Source organism: Heliangelus exortis, chromosome 4, assembly GCF_036169615.1.
Source record: "Heliangelus exortis chromosome 4, bHelExo1.hap1, whole genome shotgun sequence".
NCBI lineage: Eukaryota > Metazoa > Chordata > Aves > Apodiformes > Trochilidae > Heliangelus > Heliangelus exortis.
In genome coordinates, this window is record NC_092425.1 from 1,049,158 (window position 1) to 1,074,489 (window position 25,332).

General features: G+C 44.6%; 1 protein-coding gene across 12 annotated transcripts in view; it reads right to left on the bottom strand.

The window, feature by feature from the left end:
- ADGRL3 (adhesion G protein-coupled receptor L3) overlaps positions 1 to 25,332 on the bottom strand; it is a 406,353-nt gene that overhangs the window by 316,500 nt on the left and 64,521 nt on the right. For 10 of the 12 annotated variants that reach the window (XM_071742547.1, XM_071742549.1, XM_071742548.1 and 7 more), the window contains exon 2: positions 17,408 to 17,474. The exons of the other annotated variants lie outside the window; for them this stretch is intronic. The gene's annotated coding sequence lies outside the window, so the exon portion shown is untranslated. The remainder of the gene's footprint in view (positions 1 to 17,407; positions 17,475 to 25,332) is intronic. 12 annotated transcript variants of the gene reach the window in all.

Genomic DNA, 25,332 nt, shown 5'->3' on the forward strand with positions numbered 1-25,332 from the left:
AGGGGAATGGAATAGTTCAGTCTGAGTTGTGGCAGAGCCCATCAGAAGGCCTGTATTGGGGCTGGTGATGTCCCTGCTATAAAGCTCCAGAAGCCAACCACTGATCATGGTCACAGAATGACTGCTTGGACCATGCTCTCTGACCAGAAACCTGCTGGGGTTGTCCCCTGCACCCTTCCACACAGCCACGTGGGGACCTGGGCACTGTGCATGCCTGACCCCCCAAAGCCACCCCCTTCTTTCAGCCTAGCACGTGGGGAGGATGTCAGGCCATGGAGAAGCTCCTGGCCCAAGACTTTAAGGCTGCTGCTGTGTAAAGTCAGGGTGGTTTCTTTCTTGCTCTCAAAGTCAACTCTACCAGGGCACAAATCCCCTTTAATCCTAGTCAGGGGAACCACAAAATCACCTAGGAAAATAAAATCTCTTCCTTATCCGAATCTCTACCTCCAGACTTCTGGTTGTATAAAAGAAGCACGTGGCTCAAGCAAACCTTTGGGATGCTGCTACCCTGCCTCCTGTGTCAGAGCTGGCTCCCAGCAGTGCAGACACAGGGGGATTTTTGGTGCAAAACAGCAAAGATTTGCTGAGGTAGGAAATTGGAAGCAAAGAAAGTAAAATATGCAGCTTTTAGGAGCCATGGTTTGGGTTTTGAAGAAGGACATCTAACTGGAAAGAGCAGGGATATCTTCCTCAGAAAGCTACCTGCACAACACAGCCCAAGTCTGGCCTACCTGTGTACCAACCAAAAAAAAAGTGAAGCAAAAGCAACAGTTTTTTGCAAACAAAAGAGGATTTTGCGAAGTTTTTTTCAAAGCAAAAAGCTATTAAAAGAAATCGATGCCAAACATGAAATTCCCAGTGTTTCTCACAGTGCCAGCAGTTGTTTGCTGCCCTTAGAGAAATCCACAGATCATATTTTGCCCAGTAAGGCAGGGTTCAGCAACAAGTTTTTAAGAAGTCAAGTCCAGAGACAGGAAATAACTCTACAAAATATAATTCGTTAGATACAGCCTCTAAAGTGCTTTTAGAGCCGTAAAAGCAGAGAGTTATGTTACAGGTTCTTTATGACAGGCAGGGAAAGAGCATTTGCTGGGTAAGACTGTATCAGTATTTCTTCTCCTTGATGTATACACCCGCACTTCACCACATGAAAAACAATCCCGTGCACCTTTAGGATTTTACTGTTTGAATCCAAATGGCCCTTCCATGCCTAAAACGGACAGAGGTTTATTTTTGCCAGGAGATAGTGCAACAAATCTTTTGGAAATCTTTTATCAGCGTTCCCTTTTGCAACATCCCCGCTGTAAATTTCACTGTGAGGAACCCGTTACACAACTGGATGTGGCCCTACCCAATTTATTTCTGTTCCCTGAGAATCCAAATGGAATTCATGACTTATGTACAAATTATACAGAGCAGCAAGCCATCTGAGTGGAAACTGCACACTGCACTGGAGAAGGCTGCACTGCTCAACTTCAACACCTAACGTTTCCATTTGAGGATGGAAAATAAGTATGGGAAAGACTTGTGAGCTTCCCTTGATCTGGGAGAGAGTGAAACGTGGCAAACCAAAACAATGGAAAAGAAGAATGTGCACTGGTAATTGTAATGTAATTTATATGCATACTTCAGTTATACCAATCCAGAAAATAAATGAATGAAGACAACCAGCCAGCAGGAGCTGGCACTGCAGAGATAGATACTGGAGGGAGGGGGGGGAAAGTTATTTTCTAATTTATTTTATTTTCCTCTCTCTCAGCAGGTTAGTGTATTATCCAAGAAAGTAAGTCCAGGCTTTTAAACTAGGTAGAATAATTCAAGGATAAGTTTTAATAAGTTGCCAGCTTCTCCAGTCGGGGCTAATTTTTCAAAATGTGTCACATACAGCAAGAATAACAGGAGCTTCTGAATGCTAAGCTCTTCTAAAAAAGTTTTAAGCCTTTAATCTTCTAGCTTGCAATGATGCCTCCAGCCTGCAAAAAGGCTAGACAGGCCCTTTGACTTTGTTTTCATCTCTTCCCTGCTCTTTCCAGAAGGGCAAAAACTGAGCTGTCTGGAAAAAGCTCCATGAATTTTGACATTTCATCAAAACTCCAACAAGAAGAAGTATTCAGCAGAACCAAAATTACCAGCAGGAAACCTAAAGAGATTATTTCAAAGAGATTGAAAACCAGCCAAAGCTATCTTGGAAACAGTTTTCTATCAGTTTGTCCACTACAGAGCTTCTTGCAGCATCGCCACGCACCATCTCCCTGGATAGAACATCTCTGGGCTCATCCCTCAGTGGGCACTGCTGGGGTCACTGCTGCAAAACAGCTCAGGGAAGGAACTCAGGAATGGGACTTAGCAGGAGAAAAGGCACCCAGTGCTTGGGAAGGACTGCCTGCCCCAGGACAGTGGCAGCCAACCTTGGAGGGATGATGTTACATTCTTCTGACATGGTCTTTACTCTAAGTGTTCTTTTTTTATTTAATTTTACCATCCTTCTGCCTCAAAAACAAAACAAAACAAAACAAGAAAACAAAACCAAACCACTTTCTGCAGCAGCTGAATCCCCCTTCCTTTCTACTTTTCTGCTATTGGAAAACAGTTTCAGTCCACAAGCCTTAAGGGAGCCCCAACAGAAAGGCCCCAACAGGGAGGGAGAAATGGGCATCTCCAGGCAGAGAGGACTCATCACCAGTGAGCATCTTCCTGAGCAGCTCCAGTGGATCCTCCTGAAGGGACACAGCAGCTACAGGCCATGGGGTGACATCTGCCATTTTGCACAGCTAGAAGGGAGTTACACCAGGAAGACAGAGAAAGCCAAAGGAAGAATGTAATGACCACACATTTGCTGAAGCACTTAAAAACTCCAAAGAAGGCTTTAAAGCAGGCAAGTATTTAGCAGCAATGGTTTTGCTCCAACTAAAACTTCATACAACAGGTTGGTTATGGAGATAATTGAAGCCTCATCCCTGGAGATGTTCAAGGTGAGGCTTGAGGAGGCTCTGAGCACCCTGATCTGCGTGAGGGTGTTGGACTGGGTGAGCTTTAGAGCTCCCTTCCAACCCAAATCCTTCTGTGTTTCTATGACTTTCTCACAGAGCTGCCTACAACTCACACCTGGAACTCAAGAAGGAGACAGATTTGAAGAGAGGGAAATCAGGGATGGGAGGGAAGAGATGGTGACCAAAATACCAACCTTGGTGGCAAACAAGGGGCCAGAGCAACGAGTTGAGTTTCACTCTGGGAAACCCACGGAAAGAATGAAGGCTCCATCCTTCTGGAGCAGGTGAAAAGCAGGTTTCAGTACTTTAGGAATGTATTCCTAAGCATCCCTTCAGGGCCTGATTCACCACCCACTGCAGAAAATAGAAAATCTTGTATTTCATGGAGAAAATAGAAATCTTGTATTTCCAAGTATCTTTGGGAAAGCAATGACCGTTGATAACAGCCACTTCTTCAGACTCCATGAGTGGAAAATTATCTTGTTAAATATACACACAAACCCCCCGAAAGAAATATCCCAATTTCTTGTTTACAAGCACTGGGCATAATTTCTGTTATAAATTAGGCATTTATAAATAAATGTAGAATTACAGAGGCCTGCTAGAGACATCAGCAAACAGCTTGACTTAGAGTATTTCAAATGAACCAAATCATGGCACTCAGATCGTATTAAAGTAATTTTTCTGTGCAAAATTGGTTTTTCAATTCTCAAGCTCTGCTGTAATAAACACCCTATAGTATATTTGTATGTCAGCTGATTCCAGGGAATGGTCTGCACTGTATTTTTCCAATTATTCAGTAAGGATATGGCAATGACATTACTCTATGACTATACAGGCTAGGCTCACCTCTTCAAGAACAATGATTTAAGTGTTTTCATACTAATCCACCATGCACTTTAAGTAATTTATGGTTACTTAAAGTTTTACAATTCTAAACATTCTTTGCAGACTTAGCCAGATGTTAATCTTCATTTTAAAAACTGCTCTTGAACCCAAAAGGGAAATAGCCCATTGATTAATAACCAAATTTTCCATCATGTCATCTTTGAAGGATAGTTCAGAAAAACTCCCTTGTGAAATATGCTTTTGATAGTTACTGATGTTTGAATTTCTTTGATTTCCCTCACTTTCCTTTTATTGCTTCCCTTCCATAAAAGCTTCTCTGCATCCTTCAGAAACTGTCTTCTTTAAAAATAAAATTACATGAATCTGTTAGGTCTGTCCCTTTACCTAAAATGACAATTACCAAGCTATGGGAGTGAAGTCCATCCCTCAGGCAGACACATGGACCCAACAAAGAAAACTGGAACAGCCACTGCTGGCCTCAGCAGGGCCAGAACCTGCAGACTTCACAAGAATTGTTGAAGTCACCAGACACACATTCAGAAACCAAGCATCTTACTCTTGCTGAATCTTTAACTGAGCTGAGAACCAACATCAGCTCCATCAGACTGACAATTTTTATGGCCCTGATATTACTCCCTCATGCAAAGCACAACATACAATGGCCAACTATTAATGAAAGAGCATTCAATATTTTGCCAGCTTTGCTGGCTTGCAAAGCAAGCCAAAATTAGAGTGTCTCAGCATTTTATTCCAGAAGGATCTTATTTTATACCTACAGCTGGTATGCAGGCAAGTCTTGTGCTCAGTTTGGTGGAAGAACAAGGAGTTCTGGCCACCAACATAAGAACTGATATTTTGGGATCTGACATTCAGCTGTTTGTCATCTTTCCTAAATCCTGGTAGACAGAAACTGTCTGCTAGGAGGTTATGCTAAAATCAGCAGGTAGGAACTAATTCTGAGCTCCAGTGGCTCCAGGTACAGCAGGTGACCCCATGGTCTCTGCAGCTTGCTTGGTGCTCATCAGCCAAACAAGACCAGGCAGTCTGAGTAGAGGCTGCTTTTTACACAAGTGCCAAGATAAAAGCCTCACCTTCCAGGGGGACACAGATAATCTAGTAGTGATTTCCCCCCCCTCCCCTCAAAAACTCTCTTTCCCAGGAAATTCTTTCTCTCTTCAGTTCAGACAGTTTACACACAGCTTCCTGGGATGTTGCTGAGGTGGGAGCAAACTATTTCCATGCCTGCCATATGTCTATCAACATCCTGCAGCTGTCTAGCTCATTTTCAAACAGACACCACATTTCTGGTTGTGTAATTATTTGCATGTTGTTAACATCACTAAGTAGCCTAATTTCCTTCATTTTTTTTTTTTTTCAATTGGGCCTTTTCTCCCCCAAACCCATTCAAATCTATACATTCTTCTTATTTTAAGTGTTCACTGGGCCAGGTGACCAGAGGGGCAGTGCTACCTCTGCCTCTGGAGGTTTTTCAGAAGGAAGCCACACAAAGCAGCTGCTGAGTTGGGTCACAGACAACTGATTGGGAGGCTGGAGCAGCAACCCCACAGCTCCCATCCCTCCCTGACCCTACCATCCTGGCACAGGGACAGGGAGCATCAGGCCCTACTTCTGTCTGAACAAAGCAATAAAACCCAAGCTACACACCAAGAAAGACAACCCTCATCCATAGCAGTACAGTGCCATTTCCAGAGGTCTGCAGACACTCCAGGCATTAAAACTTCAGCTCTGTGCATCCAGGTATCTGCTCCTTAAGTTCAAGCATGTGCTACAACCTCCTCCAGGAGTTCACCAACTAAATGCCATAGCAAGGAATCTACCCCACCACACCAGGACCTGCACCTCTGTTGCTCTTTCTTGCATGTAGACTCAATTCCCAGGCTCCAAATGCCCCAAACAAAAATCTTTCCCAGCTCCAAGCCCAGCTGCAACTGAGTTAAGTTGATGTGCATCTGTGTGCAGAGTGAAAACCACCTGGGAAACTCTGTGGATGACCCCTGGACTTTGTGTGTGTTTGTGTGTGTTTTGTGAGCAGCTGCTACAGAGCACACACAGAGGTTTTACATCCCTTTGGTACCCCCAGCACTGCCTTAGAATTGTCATGCAAAGGAGGGGGCAATCTCTGCAAGGCCTGGGAAAAACTCAGCGTATTTGCCTTGGAGGTGAATGGCTGGCAGGCATTTTTCCAGGGCTCCAGGGGGAAGTAGAGGAGAAATTAATTTCCTAATCCAAAGAAAAGACAGATTCTGGGTTTTTTTCTTTCCCCTAACCTGAACTAGTATTAAAATTTGATATAAATATCAGAAAAAAGCTAATCGAGTTTTCATTTTTGGTGGGAAACATTCTGGAAGGAAAGTCATTTTAGGTTGATTAAAGTGAGTTACCTTTGATGAAAAGAAAAAAAGCTCATGTTCCTCTTTTCCTATTAAAACAGAGTAAGTTACATCTCTAAATGAAAGTAATTTTACAGAGAAAAAAAAATCAATTCTGCAAATATCAGGAAGACATTTTGACATTTTCCAAATTATTTTTGTCTTACTTCCACACAAAAGAAAATTCCATTCAAATTGATGAGCTTTAACAAGCAATTTTGTTTTCAAAAAGCAGCCTTTCCTAAAATAAAATCGCTCCAATGGAATTTTTCTTTCTGTTTTGATCATTAACTAATTATTGGAAGACACTGGAGCTCTCTGATCACAGACATATGACATGGATTACACTGAAACCAGCTGGAGATTAAATTTCTAACTCCCATCTGGAGCTCATGACCCTCTTTATGAATCACTACACCATTTGTTTAATATTTAATGCAACTCTTAGTTACTCTGAAGGAGGTGTTGAACAACAAGGGCCCATAAAATTAAGATCACACAGCAAAATCACAGCTACTCACAAATCCTCTCTCTTCTTTGGGGCTTCATCACAAATCTCTGCTATCTGGGTTCATTAAGTTTACTTTTTGGTTCCTGAGATGGCAAGGAATGATGGCACACTAAAATTTCATATGCACATCTCTGCTTACAGCTTCTGAGACTCAGGAGACCCAGCCCTGCCTTTCATGCAAACCCACACATGGTAATAACTTGAGATTAAAAAGAAATGTTTCTGGCATGTTTATTCCAGGGCAGGTCCAGATTTTGGAATTTTGCAGGTCCAGATAATTTTACTGTCTCGAGTACACAGACCATGCATGCAGGAAAATACCTGCCTTGGTCTTGATCTGCCTTTCCTCAGCTCCTTAACTCACCAATTTGAAAAGTAAATTTGGAAAACTACCAGCAGGTACCCGTGGATCTCAGTGAATGCAAACCTGCACTCAGGAACACTTCATCTACCTTTTTTGTGAATGCTGAAAGAAATATGCTGCTTCCAAATGCATTTGCACAGCTCCTAAAATGAGTGGTGTGAGAAGTTTCCAGCTTCTTCCACTGGACCCAGCAAGCCCCCACTCAGAGGCAAACACAGGCACCTAGAGAAGATTTTTCTGCCATGAAGCCACCAGCTGTGGGACCTTTGCTGAATTCTGTATGTAAATACAGACCTCCCAAGCCCAGCTACACTGTCCCTGCCATCTCTCCTGCCTTTGCAGTCTGCCTGACTATTCCAGCAGCACTTTCTTGTGTGCTCCCCAGCAGAATTAATTAATGTTTGTACAGCACTTTGAAGATGAAAGTACTAAGCAACTGCTAAATATCAGGCCAGATTCTCAGCTGGTTTAAAAACTGGCATTTGCAGCATGGCATCTGGGCCCAGCATCACCCTTCCTCATCAGAGACTCTGTAGAGAATGCGAAGAAAAAAGAAACAAAAAAAGGTACAAAAAATACACAGAGAAAAAACAATACAGAAAAAGAATACAGAAAAATGTGTAGCAAAAGCAGCACCGAAGTAACAACCTTCATGCTTTCCCCAGAGTCCCTCTTTTTGCAGGTGAAGAGTAGAAGTGTGCAGAGCCATGACACTGTTCTCCTCCAGCCCTGCTTAAAGCTCACCTGTGCTGAGCTGCCCACAGAGCCCGGGCACAGCTCAGCCAGCTGATGGACCCTGACTCCTGCACAGTACCCTTCCCACAGCCTGCACTGCTGCACACCCCAGCTCTTCACCCACTGCTGCTGCCTCCAGCAGTCTCTGGGTTGTTTTCATCTGGATAGGTGAGAGGCCTGCCCCAGGGATACACAGATGGCAACAAAATGCCTTCCCAGTCCTCTACAGGACACATATAATATGGAGATGCAAACATCAGCCTCTGAGGATGAGCCTGGGTGGGTTTGGCTCCAGTTCCTGAGCTGTGTTCCTGTGTGACACCACTCATTCCCCACAAGCTGCAGCCCTGGAGGTTTCACTCACACACACCTCCTGTGCTCAGCAGCAGTGTGGGGTTTGCAAAAGGCACAATCCTCCTGCAGTTCAGGGGCTAAACTTACAGCTCATGCTAGATTTTGGGGGGTTTTAATAGCAGGAATTGCTCTTAGGAGTGGCAAACACGTTGGATCTGGCTAAATCTCCTATCGCATCCCTGCTATCCAGGAGCCCAACTGAGGCTCCCAAAGCAGAGCCCCAGTGGTTCCAGCAGATCCATGCACAGGGGGGAGGTACTGCCCCTGGCCTTGCTGGACCTTGTATGTCCAGCTCCTCAGCTGAATCAATCCTCTGGGCTGTTCCCAGAGACACAAGAGCAAAGCCCTCAAGCCTCCTCCCCTGTGCAAGACTCTGCTCACTGGAAAGCCCAAAACAGGACAAGAATTCTTAAGGCATTAGAATGAAAACGTTACCCCAAAAACCAGAGATTCCAGTCAGTGTCACAAGTCCCAAGGACACTGCCTTTGCAACAACCCTGTTTGCTAAAGGAGGTCAAACCACAGAGCAAACTGGGGCCAGCAACGCCAAGTTTTTCACCTGTACTCCCTCTGTTAACTGCTCAAAACACGAGAGGAGAAGAGAGGATGCCCCTTACCCACCCAAAACCAGGGCACCTGCACACATCAGCACTCTGCCAGGAGCAGAGGCACAGATGCAACCAAGCAGGTTCACTTCCAAGATTTGTGCCTGGGGCAAAGCTGGGTATTTCCCCATCTGGCTGCAGCTCTTCCTTACCCCTGCTTTATGCTCCTGCTTTCCAGCAGACACTCCACTCCTCTGAGAAATATCCCTTCTGCCTCTTCAGCACAACTTGGGCTGATGCTCTGCACTTGGAGTCTTCATCTCTAGAGAGCTGGGATGAGTTTTTCAGAAGCACTTAGTGTTGACCTGCCCCTGCTCCAGATCAGTCTGATCATATTAGGTTAACTGGAGTTTCCCTTGGCCACGTGTATTTTGTGGTAATAAACTTACCCCAAAGGGATGCTGCAGCTTTAAAGGAAGATTTCTAGACCTGTATTCCTGCATCTCAATAAGGAAGCTGATTTCCGAGCTCCATGATGAGTCTTTTACTTTGAATATTTAGTACTGGTGGAACAGAGGTCAATGCAATTATATCCAACATCTGAAAAGGAATCAGTCCCTCCTAAGTTCAGTGCTGAAGAAGTGTTGAACTCTGGCCCTTAAGGCCCAGAACTCCAAAATCTAATGTTTAAAATTAACAGGAGTTTAGGGGTTTTTTCAGCATACATGAATGCCTCTGCACACCCAAATACCCATATAGGACTTTATCTTTCATCTCCTCCCCTTTGCAAAACAAAACAAAACCAAAAAACCCAAAAAACCCCAAACCTGCTATGCAGTAAGTGTTTTTAAATGCTACAAGAATTCCCTCTTTTCTTACACAAAAGCACTGGAGAACCACTTCTCAGCCTAATCTATACGGCACCTCCAGAAGGATGAGAGTAAGAGTTGGAAAGGTTTGGCCAGGAAGCTCCTCCAGCTTAGGACTAAATGCATCCTAACAGACCTGGTTGTTAAAAAAATCAGTCTGTTGAACCTTCTTCTGCTGCATTTTCTCTTTTGATATATTTCTTTCCTGCATCCATAATTGGTCTATCTAAATGATTGACAGTGGAGGTGAAGGAACAGTCTGTTAGTCTTGACTGTTGGAGTAATGAATAGAGAAGCTGACATGTTAAATTTCTTCACCTCCAATTGGAATTATAAATTATAGACTTCTTTTACATTATCATAATACCAAGTTCATTGTAAAAATAGAACGATTCCTTGGGGGTGTATTTATAGTGAAAAAATGCATAGTTAATGCTGTACTTAGCATATCTTCATATTTTAATATAATTGGATCGATTGTTCCAATTTGATCTTATTTTTGGAAATAAAGAACCAGATCAGATCACCTTACCTTTTCCAAAAGTTGATCATTTCACTTCAGCAGGACATTCTGATAGTGCCAAAAGCTATCTGTAGCTTCACATACCCTCCAGCTACTTGCCAGGTTGCACCTTCCCAGCTTAGCCCAGGGCCACGTTTTTGAGTCTCTGCAGACTTTGCAGGGGGTGGCACTGAGACCTGAAGAAGTCTGTGAGAACTGAAGTTTCCACCTCACAAAAACCCCTCCAGTCGGCCCTCCTCCCTTCAAACAACTTCTGCTACACAAATCCTCAAGTTGAAATGAACCAGTTTCTGTGAGAGCAAACACAGCCCATCAATAAAAGCAAAGCAATGAGCTGCCACAATCTGTTTTGCATGGGAGGGAGGGAGGGAGGGGAGAGAGCTCTTCAAACTTCTGTCTGAATTGACATCATTCAACCCACGGTGGTACCAAACCTCAGGGCCCAGCCCCTAGAAGCAGTGGAACTGTCTGTGACCTGCAGAGGAGACAAAGGTGACTGCACTGAGGGATACAAGAGGAGGGGGTGTTGGGGAAGGGGTAGATGCAGTCACCATGGCCCCATCTCCTCCATCCCAAGGCAGACCCAGGCAATAAATCCCTTGGTCTGTCCAAAGTCTTCACAGCACCTGAGGTGGCTGCTGGAGCCACTGTGGGGCAGGGTCAAAGGGAGGTAACTCGGTCACGGTGCTTTCCTTCCCCTGGGTTTTCTATGCCTTTAATGTATATGGCCCTGTTGGCAATGCTGCTTCATACTGACTTTTTCAGAGGAAAAAAAAAAAAAAAGCCTCAGGCCATCTCCAGCTCAGTTAAGTGCTGCCTGCCCTGAATCACAACTGCTGCACGTTGATTTTATGAAATATGTTCAATTTCCAGAACAATTTTGACATGGGGAGAGAGAAAAGGACAGGGAAGACCAACACACTTACAATAAATTTTGGCATTGTTTGGAATTTCTTTCACCTCAGCAAAAAATCCTCCTAGGACACAAATAAATGTATGTTATAAAGTTAGCTGGATATTCTCCTAATAGTGCAATTAACTTATATAGGAGATAGGCCCATACAGTCTCTTGAGAATAGAGTCTCAGGCATATATAAGCACATAATATTGGGCATACTTCTCTCAAAATAAGGAAAGCTTCTGTCATTTCCAGTGTTGATAGTGGAAAAAAAACAAAGGTGTTTTAAATGCTGTGTTACTCTTGAATCTCAAGGGACCTCCTGAGCATGCCCCTCAAGGATGAAGCCCCTGCATCAACACCTGCAGCTCCCCTTTTGCTGCCTGAAGGAGAGGCAGCACTGCTGGGGAGCATCCTTTGAAGAGCCACAACACTGCAATAAGTTTGTTAGCAAAATGACTGAAAGGCTTTTGAGTCTTCACCTCTTGACACCATGGCAAGGAGCCCCTGCAGTGGTCTCATCCCATCCCAGCCACAGAGGTGTAGGGCTTGCCCCCTTGTTTTGCTGCCCTGCTTTGTACAAATTTTTCTTGGCTTGATTTCAGTTTTGTGGGGCTGGTAAATTGTAACCCTTACTCATCAGCAGGATGGTCTTCATTAGCCTGCTCCCCGTTATTTAGCATGACTGTAACTCATCACCAAGCAGATTAGATGCATTATTTCAGTCATATCCTCTCCTTAGCAAACAGGGAGGAAATGGTATTATTCTGGTAACTGTATAATGTTTGCCAGCAGACACACGAGGCAGATGTGCCCAGGAAATGCTTGCTGGCTCAGTGTCCCCTGATGGGTAAGTCCAGACACCCTGTCCATTCCCTAGGAATAACTGCAAAGAAAGCAGAGCCACCACACAGAGTAGGAAGCAAAGGAGCTGTAAATACTGCCACACCATACCTTAGCAGGTAAAGCAGTGGTTTATCACACACTTTAAAATTAATACTTGCTGTTTTGTTGATACCAATGCACTCCTGAAAATCCTGATACCTCATGCTCCAGTTAGTATGCAGTGACAAAGCCAACCCCCACAGCTGGCATTTCACCACCTATGTGACAGCCCAGAATGAAGTGCCCAAGTCCCCACCCTTTATGCACAGCCCACATTAAAAGTGGCATAAGCCACTTTCTCCTTATCAACAGCAGTTTTCTCATGCAGCTCTCACAAGCCATGTTTACATTTTCTTACAACAATTTTTCCCATCTCCTGCTTCACCTAAATGTAACTTCTCAACTGTATTACTGGCTTTCATTTAACAAAAAAAAAAACAAAAACCCCAAAACAACAGAAACCCAAACACCACAAAAACCAGCCAAAAACTCCTGCTCAACCCTAACATATGGATTGTAGCACTTGTATTCCTGTTGGTTCCCTCTGCACAGCAGGGCCAAGCAGCATGTCTCACAGGCCAGAAATCACCTGCTGAAGGTCTCCAGGTGTCTCAGCCAAGCAGGAGGACAAGACTCTTCATACAGGTGACTTGGAAGAGATGCAGCTTCCTCCAAGTAGAACCCATCTGAGATTTCACAGAACCACAGAATGTCTCTGGTTGGAAGAGACCCTCAAGCCCATCCAGTCCAACCTCTGACCAACACTCTAAGCTCACCACTAAGCCATGGCCCTAAGGACCAGTTAAATACCTCCAGGGCTGGTGACTCCACCACTGCCCTGGGCACTTTTCCAACGTCTGACAGCCCTTTCAGAGAAAAAATGTTTCCTAATACCCAGCCTCAACCTCCCCTGGTGCAGCCTCCATCCATTGGTTTAGGTTCCAGGTGGGGAATAGGGGGATAACAGGAGCAACACTCAGCACTGCACATTTTCCAACTTCCCTTCAGCCTACACCTTTTAATATCTGGAACATCTAATAACCATTATTAATTGCACCTGATAGAAACTTGCAGAATACATGGGGGGAAGACACAAATAACTCTGTCACATATGCAGCTGAGTCCCTGCTCTTCAGCTGGGTTCAGCTTTACCATGCAGAATCTGACCCCTCTGTTATACAGATGCTACAGCTGAGCTTTACAAGATCTGTCAATCTGCAAGACTTGGCACCAGAACCAGCCCAAGAGATGTAAGCAGCCATCTGAGAAGATGCTCCCCAGGAATTAGATTTTGTAAACAAAACATTTCAGCTAATTGCATTCTTGTTCTCAATGCAATGAAGACCCCATTTACCCAAAGCATTTGTCTACAGAGTGCAGATTCTTCCATTTAATGAAGGCTGATCCTGCCTTAGCCTCAGCTGGTACAGCATCAGGATCAACACGAGATTCTAATGCAGAAAGACACTTAATATCATTTCAAGTGTTTAAGTTACAACTTACAGCTATTAAAGCAAATCCATTTTACCTGTCCCTCCTCAGGCTCCCCAGTGACACAGATTTTAAAGTTTCCATGGGAAGAAGAAACTCATGAATGGCCCCACAGATGAGAGAAGAAAGCCTTTCACTGTTAATTACAGCCAGCATCCTCCAGACCAAAGCTGGTCATTTCCCTGGCACAGCACATAATTAGCAAGGCTCATTTTATTTCATTGCCATCACAAATTAATTCACTTTTTAAAAAGCAAGGTGGCTGCCTCCAGCAGTAGGGATAAACACGCCAGCCAGACAGGGAAATAGGGTTTTGTGCTCTGCTTGCAGTCCATGGCAGGAAAATCAAACAGGTTCCCTTTGGTGGTTCAGTGCAGAAATCAGTGCTGCTTGCCATGGCAGCCCTGACATCAGACTTTGCAGGGGACTCATGGGAGACAATCACCACACTCCCATGGATCCAGTTCTTCACAGAGAGAAAAGCTTCCTCTTTTGCAAACTTTGCCACTGCTAAGCCAGAGTGCAGACTGTGAACTTGGCACAGCAGTCAGGAGGATGCTCCCTGCCCCTCAGCCCTGGATTTGCCTCACTGGCATCTGGAGTATCCTTTCCCCACATGCTTTGGGCTCCTCATGGAAAAAGCAGGAGGGATGATAGGTGATAAGAGATGCTGCTCTTCACTTGCCCAGGAAAAATCACTCTCAGGTAGTGTCTGCAGGACTGGCTCTTTCATCCCAGGGCTCAGACTGTCCCTCAGCCTCCCTGAGGAGCAACTTACCTCCTGCAGAGGCTCCGGTGCACACTACCTGCCACCACCCCAGCTCTGAGCAAGGCACCTGAAACACTGGTTGAAACCCCCAGTGCTTGCCAGACAGAGCATGCTGCTGGCAGGTGTCGTTGGAAATGCTGAAGTTATTATCCTCATGCAGATTTTAAAAGGCTCCTGTTTATGCATGTAAATTCTGCAGGGCATTAGTGGCTCTGCTGACGCACAGCCAGCCCAGCTCTGGGGAGGGAATAAGGAGGAGCAACTGCCTGAATAATTGATGTGCTTTTACTCTGCCCCATGGCCCACTTATTACACTGCTCACTCCCTTCCACTGACTGCGGTTTCTAAATTAATTAGAAATCTTAATGTCATGACCAGACAGTCAAAAAAAAAAAAAGAAAGAAAAGAAAAAAAAAAAAAAAAAGACGACACCTAGAACAAAAGAAGTGAGCTCATCTTATGCCCTTGAGCCTTGGGATCTCTCAGTTTGGGCTGGATTTGCAGGGAATACAAGTGCAGTCTCAATTTCTGAAGCTCTGGATCCCCCTCACTGCTGATACAACAGCAGCACAGTGTGACATCCACCCCACCTGCAGAAAGCCCCTGTTTCGTGGGGGTGAACACCTCCATCAAGGTCACCTCCTCCAGAGGATGGAGCAAAGCCAAAGTGCAGGTGTCCCAGTGCCATCCATCCCAGTGAAAGGCTCCCACTGGAGCCTGGAGGAACCCCAGAGCTTGTGGCTGTCCTGCTTTCACAGTCAGCAGGGCTCAACGACTCAGAGGGATTCCTGGACTGAAAAAAAATAAACTGAGTGCAATCCCTGACCTCAGGGGACAGGAGAAGCTGATAAAAATGACACATTGATCAAACACAACAACGTGAGTGGCCCTGCTCTGCTACGTGCATGCCCTTATCTACTTACACTAGTGCATATGCTTCAACTTTAAAACAAAGTCTACAGCTTTTAAGAAACCCAGTGGGAAGAATTCCCCTCCCTGAGCCACACTGCATTAAAGCCCAGGTAGTTATGTCCCAAGTCCTTGGAAAGCACTTAACCATGATGAACTGGGACGGATTTTTAGTTTCTGACTTATAAAAAGAAATACTGATTTTACTGATTTTTAAATATTTTTCTATAGCTGCACCAAAAGCATAAATAAACACAAACACCTGGACATGTTCAAATAATTTTACACTGCACAGACAACTGAGACTCATATTTTACCTTCCTAGGAAAGAGCAGTGAATTATCAGTGAACCTCAGCCGTGAAGCACAATCTTTCTCTTTCCCAACACATCTCCACGATACTGAGGGGGAGAAAGGTACAAACCACCTCTCCTCCTTCAGAAATTCACAATGTTAAAGAAATCAAATTTTTCAATCCTTCTTTTTTGACATGGATAAACCAACCTACACTCAAAGCCATGAATTCTCTAACTTCCCAGTGAAGTTATTCTACCTCTCCCATGCATGTGAAGTGCAGGAAAATGACAATCTCAAAGCAGAGGAATGAGCTGGTGACGGTGACAGAAGCCTTCACAGAGTTTGAAATGACACTGCAAATCCTAATGGAAGAATCCAACAAAATGAATCCCGTTTGTTGGCACTTGGAAGGGAATTCAAAACACTGGGTGCCCAAACTACAGGCAAGTGTGTTTCTCTAAAAACTTAATGTATTTTGATCAAGTGTTTATTTGCTCCTAGTGTTTCTCCCTCCATCTGCTATTTTTCCCCTCCTGTCATAATTTTGCATCAAGTTGGTGCATGCAGAGTCCACCACAAAAAAAAAACCACAACAACAAGAAAAAAACAAACAAAAAAACCCCCTGAAGGATCAAAGCAAGTTGCAAATTGAAGCCATTTCAGTGTTTCAGCACCCTTCCTGAGAAGTGAGGTGGCACTTCTGTTCTTAGGGTGGGAAGATGGGCTTCCAGCAAATTGGCATGCTGATCCATGAAGAAAGCAGCCTTGGTCCAACCTATGATTTGTTTGCATTTGTCATCTTGGCTTATATACTGCCTATAAATGCATGTCCTAATTACTGGCAGCATGGCATTGCAGATGTAGTGACTACAAGATGTCCCCCACACGCACCTTTCAAACCCAAGGACTGAAGTGAAGTGTCTCCTAAGAAGTTGGGTGTTTGTACAGACACCTTCATCCCTCCCCTGAAGCAGCTCTATCTGTATCCTTCACACCTGTGTTTGTCCTGCTATACCCCAAGGTATACACCTTCACAGCAGAGATTTCCTATTGTTCCCCATCCTATGGCACCTACACACCCCTCTCCTCACCTTGAAGTGATTACATTAATTACTACAGAGACTACCTGAAAGGCTGAGCTCGTGTAGATTGCTCTGGGTTACCCACAGGAACCCTGAAGCCATGCACAGGCTGCAGGACAGACTTTGGGTCCTGATCCCTCCTCTGGATTGCTGTACAGCTGAAATGGGACAGCTGTTCTTCACCAGGGCCGTGCCCTCCCTGCCTCAGCCTTAGGAAAAAGGTGGAAGGAAATTCAGGAGATGCCAGGGGTATGGGAGCAGTAGAGCTCTCCTCACTGCTTTCAGGAGCTCAGGCTTTCAAGATGCAGCCCCTGGCAAAGTGCCTTATGAAAGTTTGATGAGCAGCATTTTGTTTAACACCAGCAACTGAGCCACATCCCTGTCGAGCTGCATTGCCCAAGCAAAATGTCACAACCCCAGAGGATCAAGAGACTGGGTTGCAAGAGGCAGGTTCTGAGGCAGCAGAGGAGCTCCTGACCCCTCGTGCTCCACCCCACCAGTTCCCAGGTCAAGAGAACACGAGGAGGCTGCTGTAACACTGACCAACACTCAGCCTCCTTCCATCCCTGCCCACCACTGTGCTCTGCAGGCCTGCAGATACAGGGAAGGCTACAGCCTCTTCTACTGGCAGATAGAAACTGGGATGACTTTTCCCTGTTTCACCTCTGGGACTGCCACATGCACTGAACAAGTCCATGGTGTGCTGTTCCCCACCATTTTGCTTCAGCATTTTTGTGCTCTGCTGCTTTTGTTTTCCTGCTCCCTTTCCATATAGAAATAATGTCAAGAAACCACCATGCCTGCACAGCTGAAAATACAAAAAAAAACCCCAGAACAGCCCACATGCAGAGGCAGTGCTGTAGGCTCATGCAACATGATCAACTCAAGCAGTTTAATATTTTACCACAACTAACAAGTGAAGCCAGACTATATAGCCCAGTAATTACCTTTCCTTGTTCTTCACATGCTAAGAATCCACAGACTCGTTCTTGCAGAGTTCCAAATTCAGCATTTCTGGAAACAATGAGAAAAATATAAAAATTCAGTAACACTTATAGTTGCCTCTGGCAACTTTTTAGGCACCCACAAACTTTCTGCTATGTGAGCACCAGAGGATCCAGCACTGAACAACTGCTTTTGGTCAACAGACCTGATTTTAAAAGGCCTGTAGGACGTTTTAATCACTGTGAAGCCCACTTCTGTATGGGAAGACAGCACTAGCATGCAACCAGCAATGGCTGGACAAAACAAATCAGTGGAAGCTATCACTACCAATTATTCCTAAAAGTCAGAAAGTCAAAATGGTTCCTGAACACACATTCAGGTACCCGAGTGCCTCTTCACCGTAACAGATTTATTTGTGATCTGGATATACTAAAGTTATGCTAGAGGGTTTAACAAAAATTTTTAGAGGTTGCTGCACCACAATAATAAAGAAAAACCTATTTTAAAAAGAATTCAAAATAAATTATGATTGCAAAGATGTTAATTCCTGTTCCTCAGCAGTTACATCCTAAATTGCCTCAGTTTCCTTAACATCTCCAGTGTTTTCTTGTATCTCCAGCACTAGATGCTAAATGTAAATTTATTTGACAAAAACATTAAACCCATAAGTTAGCATCCTGAAGTGCTGGTTCTGTTCAGGTTAATTACATGTGAAACACTGCTCCTTACAGACTGCTACGGATGAAACTTCAGTGGGATACAGTTTTGCCAGAGTTAAGATGGATGGCACAAACCCTGGGGCCCAACCCCATCCCAGTCAGAGAATCAGAAAATGACACTAAAAACCCAAACATGGGAAACAGCAACGAGTCCTCCCGCCTGACTTTTGTTTCCAACACAAGCCACAAGCCCAGCTCATTTTCTGCAGCCTGAAGAGGACACAGGTGACTTCATTTGGAAGAAGCATATTAAAATGAAAATCTGTGAAGCCTGATTACAACAGGATCCAGTGTTTACCTGGGGCAGTTGTTCCAGGTGGGGTGGCAGCTCCCTGAGCCCTTCCTATGGGGGACTGCAGCTGTCCCTCTGATGCTGTCATCCCACCCCCTGGATCATCCTATACCTTAAAAATTCTGCAGACCAGAAAACCTGGGCTCCAGCTTCACAGCCCAGCTGATTAATTAGTCCTGCTTTAATCTATGATGCCAAAAAAGGAAAGTTTCACCTCTGCAGGAACTCCCATGAGGATACGAAAAGGAGGAGGCTGAGGCATTGGTCCCCAACATATAATTCATCTTATTTATGAACTAAAGGAGAAATTGCTTGCATTCAGTAACCTTGGAAGTCATACAAGTAAATTAAAACTTAAGACAGGGCTGGAGAGCCCAAGCATCCATGCCATTTTTTTTGAGTGATTTCTCTTTAATAGGCAAGTATGAATGCTCTGTAGGAAAGAGAGACCTATTGCAAGTTGGCTGTCAGCAAAATTGCTTCTGTAAGCTATAAACAGGTTTTGGACCATCTGAGAAATTTACAGACAAACTCAGGGTAAGACCACTTATTATATCTGACTGTACAAATGGAAAATTCACCACAAGTTAGCCATTTCCAGCCCCTGATTTTTATCAAATACATACAGTTTCAGTAGGAAAAAACACTTTTACAAGTGCAGAGCAGACCAGGAAACAACTCATGAGGTCATCCATATACTTTATTTCTAGGAAAAAAGCCATTTGTTTAGACTACTCATGTTTTATAGCAAAACCTGCACCTGGTTCCAAGAAGCTTTTGGAAAATAACTCTGATTTGATGGCAGCAGTAGAGAACAGAGAAATAGTGGTTTGCCTCAGCTGAAGAAGTTAATGTTTGTTACCCCATTACCTTAAAATGGCTTCTGAAATTAAATTTAACAGAGATCTTTGTTTCACTTCTGATACCACAGATTTCACTTTTGCTTGGAGTGTCCAAGGCCAAATAGCAAAACAGACAGTGGTTTAAGGCTCCTCTCTCTTGTTTTAGGATTCAGCACATGCTCAGCTCCCAGCTCACCTTTATTTAATCATCATGTGAGTGTGCTGCCTGGCAAACCTCTCTTGCCTCACCTCCCCAAACATGCAGTCTGGAGTTGGCCTCTGCCACATGCTATTTCCACGCAGATTTCAAGTGTAGTTTGGGGAATTCTTGTTCTTATTAAAAAAAAAAAAAAAAAAAAAAAAAGGAACAACACAGGGATTCCTGCACAGCAAAGGTCTTCTTGCAAAACACTTGCTGGAGAGTCAGCTTTCACTGGCAGTGGGTTCACTGCAGGAGCTACAGGGATTTGGCATTAGCCCTGAAGGACAGAACATTAAACACACTAAAGTAAGAGACATTGCTTTACCTTTGACTCCTGTTAACACTCCCAGCAGTACAGAGCCTGCCCTGTACAGAAGGGAAACTCATTTTATTTTCTTTTATCACTTTCCACACCACTCAACTACCCTGCTCCCCTCTAACAGCTGCAGCACTTCTCAAAAAGGATTTGTTGTTTCTTAACTGGTTCTTCCCTGCTGTACTCTGGCTGGACAACCTGGCAGGTGGGTCACTGAGGATGCTGATGGAGAGGGGAAATCACCTTCTCTCCCTTGCTCCACCCCCTGACACCCTGGAGCCCTACCTGAAGAGACTACTGCTAAATGGATAATGTAAATGCTTAAATGTGGTTTGCTCTCCCTAGCCTGACTGCTGGGGTTCTCATGGCTAAATATTTCTAATTCCTCTGCACCCACCCAACCAGGACAAGGCCACACAGCTCGGCATCACTGGATGCCAGAAGGGCTGCATCTCCACGCCAAGCAAAAGATGGAACCAAGCTCCTCGTTCCTGGCTCTGTTCAAGCAGGACAGTGAGCAGCCTGCATTGTGTTTTGGGAGATGAAAACCTCTGTGGAGCAGCACAGAATCACTCCTGGGTGTTGCTCTCTGCATCAGCTCTGTGGAACCCACTCAGCATCTCCCACCTCTGGGCACCCTCCAGAGCCCTGCGGATCCCACCCAGCTCTCTGGATGACAGTGATTAAAGCTGCAATTATCATTTCTGTTAGAGATGTCCCCAGAGGCTTAGGCTGGGCTCAGACTTCATTGGTCACACAGCACCATGCAAAGGAACCTCCCTGCCTGACAGCTCCTCCTCCGAGAGACCAGGCAGCCACAGAACAGGAGAAAGAGGAGCAGAAACAAAAAGTGGTTGCTCAAGGTCAAACAGAAGGCCACTGACAGAGCCAGAACTAAGCCCAGCTCCTCTGTGCAGCACTCAGGAGACTGTGCTGACTCTTCAATACTCAGCTGATCAGCTAATACACTTTATTTATCAAGTGTCAAGAAGAGCTGAAGTAGTTCACAGTGTTACTTACTGTTCTGTGTTTGATCTTCTATTCTTGTGGTGGCTCTCCAAGCAAAGCTCACCATGACAGCAGAAGAGTTACCTTCCCTTCACCTTCCAAAGAAATGCTTCCCATACTTTTTTTTGTGCACATTATGTTCAAATCAATGGCTCTTCCATTTTCTGTTCTTCCATCAACGCTTTCAACAGGGAGTGATTGCTCAAGCACCCCCCTCTGCCTCACCTTTCCATTTTTTAAGGAATGGTCAATCTCAGTATGAACAATATTAATTGCAAATAGATCATTTTATCTTGTAGGCTTCTGTTTTAATGGGCCAAATCTCTACAGTCAGATTTAAAGTCAAAACCTCCTACATTGCTCATGTGTGGTTATCTAACAATATTAATATGCAACTAGTGACACTACAAACAGATATCTAACTACCCACTCTAGTTATGACCTTAAATATTATAGTTTTCACAGATTACTAGAAAACTCTAAGGCACTATAACTGCAATTTAATAAAACTTCCTGCCATACAATTCATCAGCAAAAGTGCTTCTGCTGTGTGCTTTCTACATGGAAACAACTGTGCAAAAAGAGTGAAGCTTTTAGTCTTAGCAAACAACTTCAGTGCATAAAATATTAAAAGCTTTGCTAAACTGATCTCTGGCAAGAGCTGCAGGCAGTTCATTGCAACTCCTGTTAGGAATGCCTTTGGTTTACCATTTAAAAAACATTAGAGTCTGCCACTATGGCTGTATATCACAGTGTTGTCCATTAACCTCTGTAATTTTCCAAGATAGTATATTGCAGTAACACAAATTAAGCTATCTGGCAAAAAAAAAAAAAAAAAAAAAAAAAAAAAAAGAAAGCTTAAAAAGATGCAATATTTAAAGTGAGCAGACAGGAAAGCTCCTTGCTGCTTCCTGCCAGAGACAGCAGGAGAAAGTCCAGTCCACTTTTCCTCAAAGCAAATGGTGAAATCCCATTAATTTTCCCTGGAACAGAGAGATCTGCAGCATCTGGGAAAGGATTCAGCCTAAATACATCACAGACATAACAGATGAATGATTCAGGGGAGAGGGGTCGTGGGTTCTCATTTTAACACTTCTGTGTAACAGGAATGGAGCAGCTCATTTCTGTGAGCTTGAAAAAGCTTTGTGGGCTTGCAGTGGGATTTTCCTCTTGCCATTTTGTGCCTTCTGTCTCCCTTTTTCTTCTTGTTCCTATGCCTGATGGCTTTCAGATCTGGATGTGAGTGTACAAGAAGCTTAAAGCCTAGCCCTGATGCCTACGATTGTGGGGCCCACATGGATGTCATTTTGCTCTCCAATAATTCATAGGAAAACTTTTACATTTCAGATAGTCTGAACAATCATTTTATTTTCACTAAGGCAACAAGCTGCAAGATCAATTACCACCTCTATGTTGTAGGGAAGTTTTCATAGCAAGACATCTAATTTATGTACAGAAAAGCAATCGCAGCAAAATGCTCATCATGTTTTCAAATCACTCTAATTTCCAAGATGAAACTGTACACTCACAACTACACCCAGCAACTAAACCAGAAAGATTAGCCTGGTTTTCTAACTGGTTTTGAAATACTTTTTTTTCTCAGTGGGATGAGAAAGAGACTTGAAAAAATTTTTTTTAAAAAGGGGGGCACGGGGAAGAAGAAAAAGAAACCCTAGCCCTATGGTAGGACTGCAGCACTCACCTAAGGCATGTGGGAGTCACACTTCTGCTCTGTGTCATGCAGAACACTCACTTAAACCTCACTGCTTCCCCTAGGAGGCCACTGGGATGCTCTCCTCCTTCCTGTATAACTACCTGGCTCCCTTCTCTCCTTTTCTAACACACCAAACAGAACCTCTACAACTCCATCCAAACCTATAAGTTTCTGCAAAACATATTGAGTTCATGGAGAAGAAGGTCAGCTCCATTTTCTCTCAGCTGGCTCTGGCTCCTGCCTGTCAGCACCAAGGGCTGCTGGGGTGAAGTCAGACTTTTTGTGCCTGTCTTTGGAGCAGAAAGCAGACATTATTTCAGACTGGTATCTCAGGGACTTTTCCCAAGCAATATTCTGGTCCCAGGTCGTTTTAGAAGCAAGCAACCAGGCAGCTATGTGAAGCCCAGGCCCTGGTATTGGAAGACCCAGATGATTCCCTGGAACAGTGAGGCAATTAGTATGGGAGGAGAAGGAAGGATGGAGTCCTGTCAGAGCTGATCCTGAGGATGTGTGTCACAGCTGGCTGTCTTCAAGGAGGGGCTACTGCACTGCCATGGCACTGACCAAAAGTCTGCTGTTTCGTATAAACCCTCTGAAAGAGCCTAGGAGATAGAAGGGATTGATCCTAATTAAAATGAAAAATCAAGGAGATTACACACTCTGTTGAATCTGCTTGATGAATCAAAAGCCTTCCTCATTTCTGTGTTCATTTCTTGTTACAAATGGGCAGTACTCACACACACACAGCAGTGATTTCACATTTGTCCTCACTCAGAATGTCACAGGCCAGCTGTAGAAAGCACCTGAAGAGCCCTGCTGCATTGCTGGGCCCTTGCAGAAGTGCTTAAGGGGTTGCTGAGTCCTTCCTCAGACTCCTCGTGGCTTGAATAAAACACACAGAGCCTGCAGCAAGGTGAGAGCCCAAACACTGCAGCTGGGGCAGGACCAGCACGGGGCAGGACACAGCCCCTCCAGGCCACGCTGAAAGCTCTGCAAGATGCCCCAGCAGCAGCAGGCAGGGGACATCCAGTGAGCTAAACACAACCAACATAAACCCACTGGATCCCTGCTCCCAGTCTGCATCACTCTGGTAACACAGTGGTGAAATACCATTGCTCAAGGGTTTTGCATCAAGAGGCTACTGGTGCAGAGCGCTGGATCACAGCAAGGATCTGCAGAAATGCACAACAGACCCTTCCAATGAGAGTCCAACTTGAGAGGTGAGGGATTTAAAGAGGAACAAACCATTACACTGCCACCAGCAGCTAACCAGGAAGTGGGCTGTATTTGCAAGAGAAGGGTCTCCTCTGAAGATACAAACCCAACTCATTAAAGAGAATCACATTCCAAAAAGATGGGGTGGGGGGCAAAGCCAGCCTAGGATAGGTGCTAAAGACACACTGAAATCCAGACTCTGCTGTGTTACTTGCTTAGACACCATTTGCTATGGTTACATTTTATTATACAGCAGTGAAAAATTACAAGGCAGCATCCAGTGTAATTTCCCACTGGGATAAGTGATACAGAGGCACCACTGAGACCTCAAACCCAGCACCAACCTGCCAGGCTCGATTCCATTTCCCATATTCCATGGATGCCTTTATAACATGTCATTAGGCTGACATTGATGCCTTCTGAGGGTAAACCATGGCACGACACAACCTGGAACACTTCCAGACTTTACCAGAACAACCCACACAAAGCAAAAGTGCCACCAGATACCAGCATCCAAACTTAGGACTTATCAACTTTATTTTTTCCATGCTAAGTCAATGTTCTCAGGTTTTTTCCAAAATAGAGAATCATATCCACATCTAACCCAAAACCCATGTATTTGCAACACACCTGCTATGGCCAGGGACACCTCCCACTTGACCAGGTTGTTCAAAACCCCATCCAACCTGGCCTTGAACACTTCCAGGGAGGGAGCAGCCACAGCTTCCCTGTGTTGGGTGAGATCTCACCACCCTCACAGTAGAGCATTTCTTTCTCATGTCTAACCTAAACCTCCCCTCTTCCAGGTTTAAGTCATCACCCCTCATCGTATCACTACACTCCCTTGTAGAAAGTCCCTCTCCATCTCTGCTGTAGCCCCCTCCTTCAGGTACTGGAAGGTTGATCTGAGGTCTCCTTGGAGCCTCCTCTTGTCCAGACTCAACAACCCAACTCTCTCAGTGTCCTCACAGCCCTCTGAGCATCTTTAGGGCCCTTCTCTGGACCCACTCCAACAGCTCCCTATCTTCCTGCCAACTCATGCTGAGCTTCTCAACATATAGAAGTGTTAGAAAGTGTTAATGAAACTTCTCCTGTGCATATATTCAAACCACACTTAGTTTTAATTTTGCTTTAGAGATTTTTGTCCTTCCCCAAAACAGTTTCCTTTAAAATCTACATGACTGGCTTCATCATGTGCTGGGACACGCCCAGCCCTGACACAGATCATTAGACAGCCCTATCCTGACACCTGGAACCAACACCAGGACCTGTTGGTCAGGCACTCCCCCAGCTCTGTACCACATCAGAGCAGAGCTGGGAAGGCTCTCAGCAATGCCATTCATAGCTTGCAGCTCAAGGGAATACAAGGGAAGGGAACAGTCCTGCAGAGATCCAACAGACCCCTGTGCAGAGCTGACAGGGATGCTCCCTGCAGGTCACAACTGAGACATGATCTCAGCATTGTCACTGCCACCAAGGGTTTGAGTACAATAATACTGAGTTAAAGGAGCCTTCTCTGCTCAGGCCCTGCTTTGAAAAGATCAGTTTTGCAAGAAATCAAGACAAAAGACTCAGAGATCTGCTCTTTAGCATCCTGCCTGTGGGAAGTGCCAAGATAA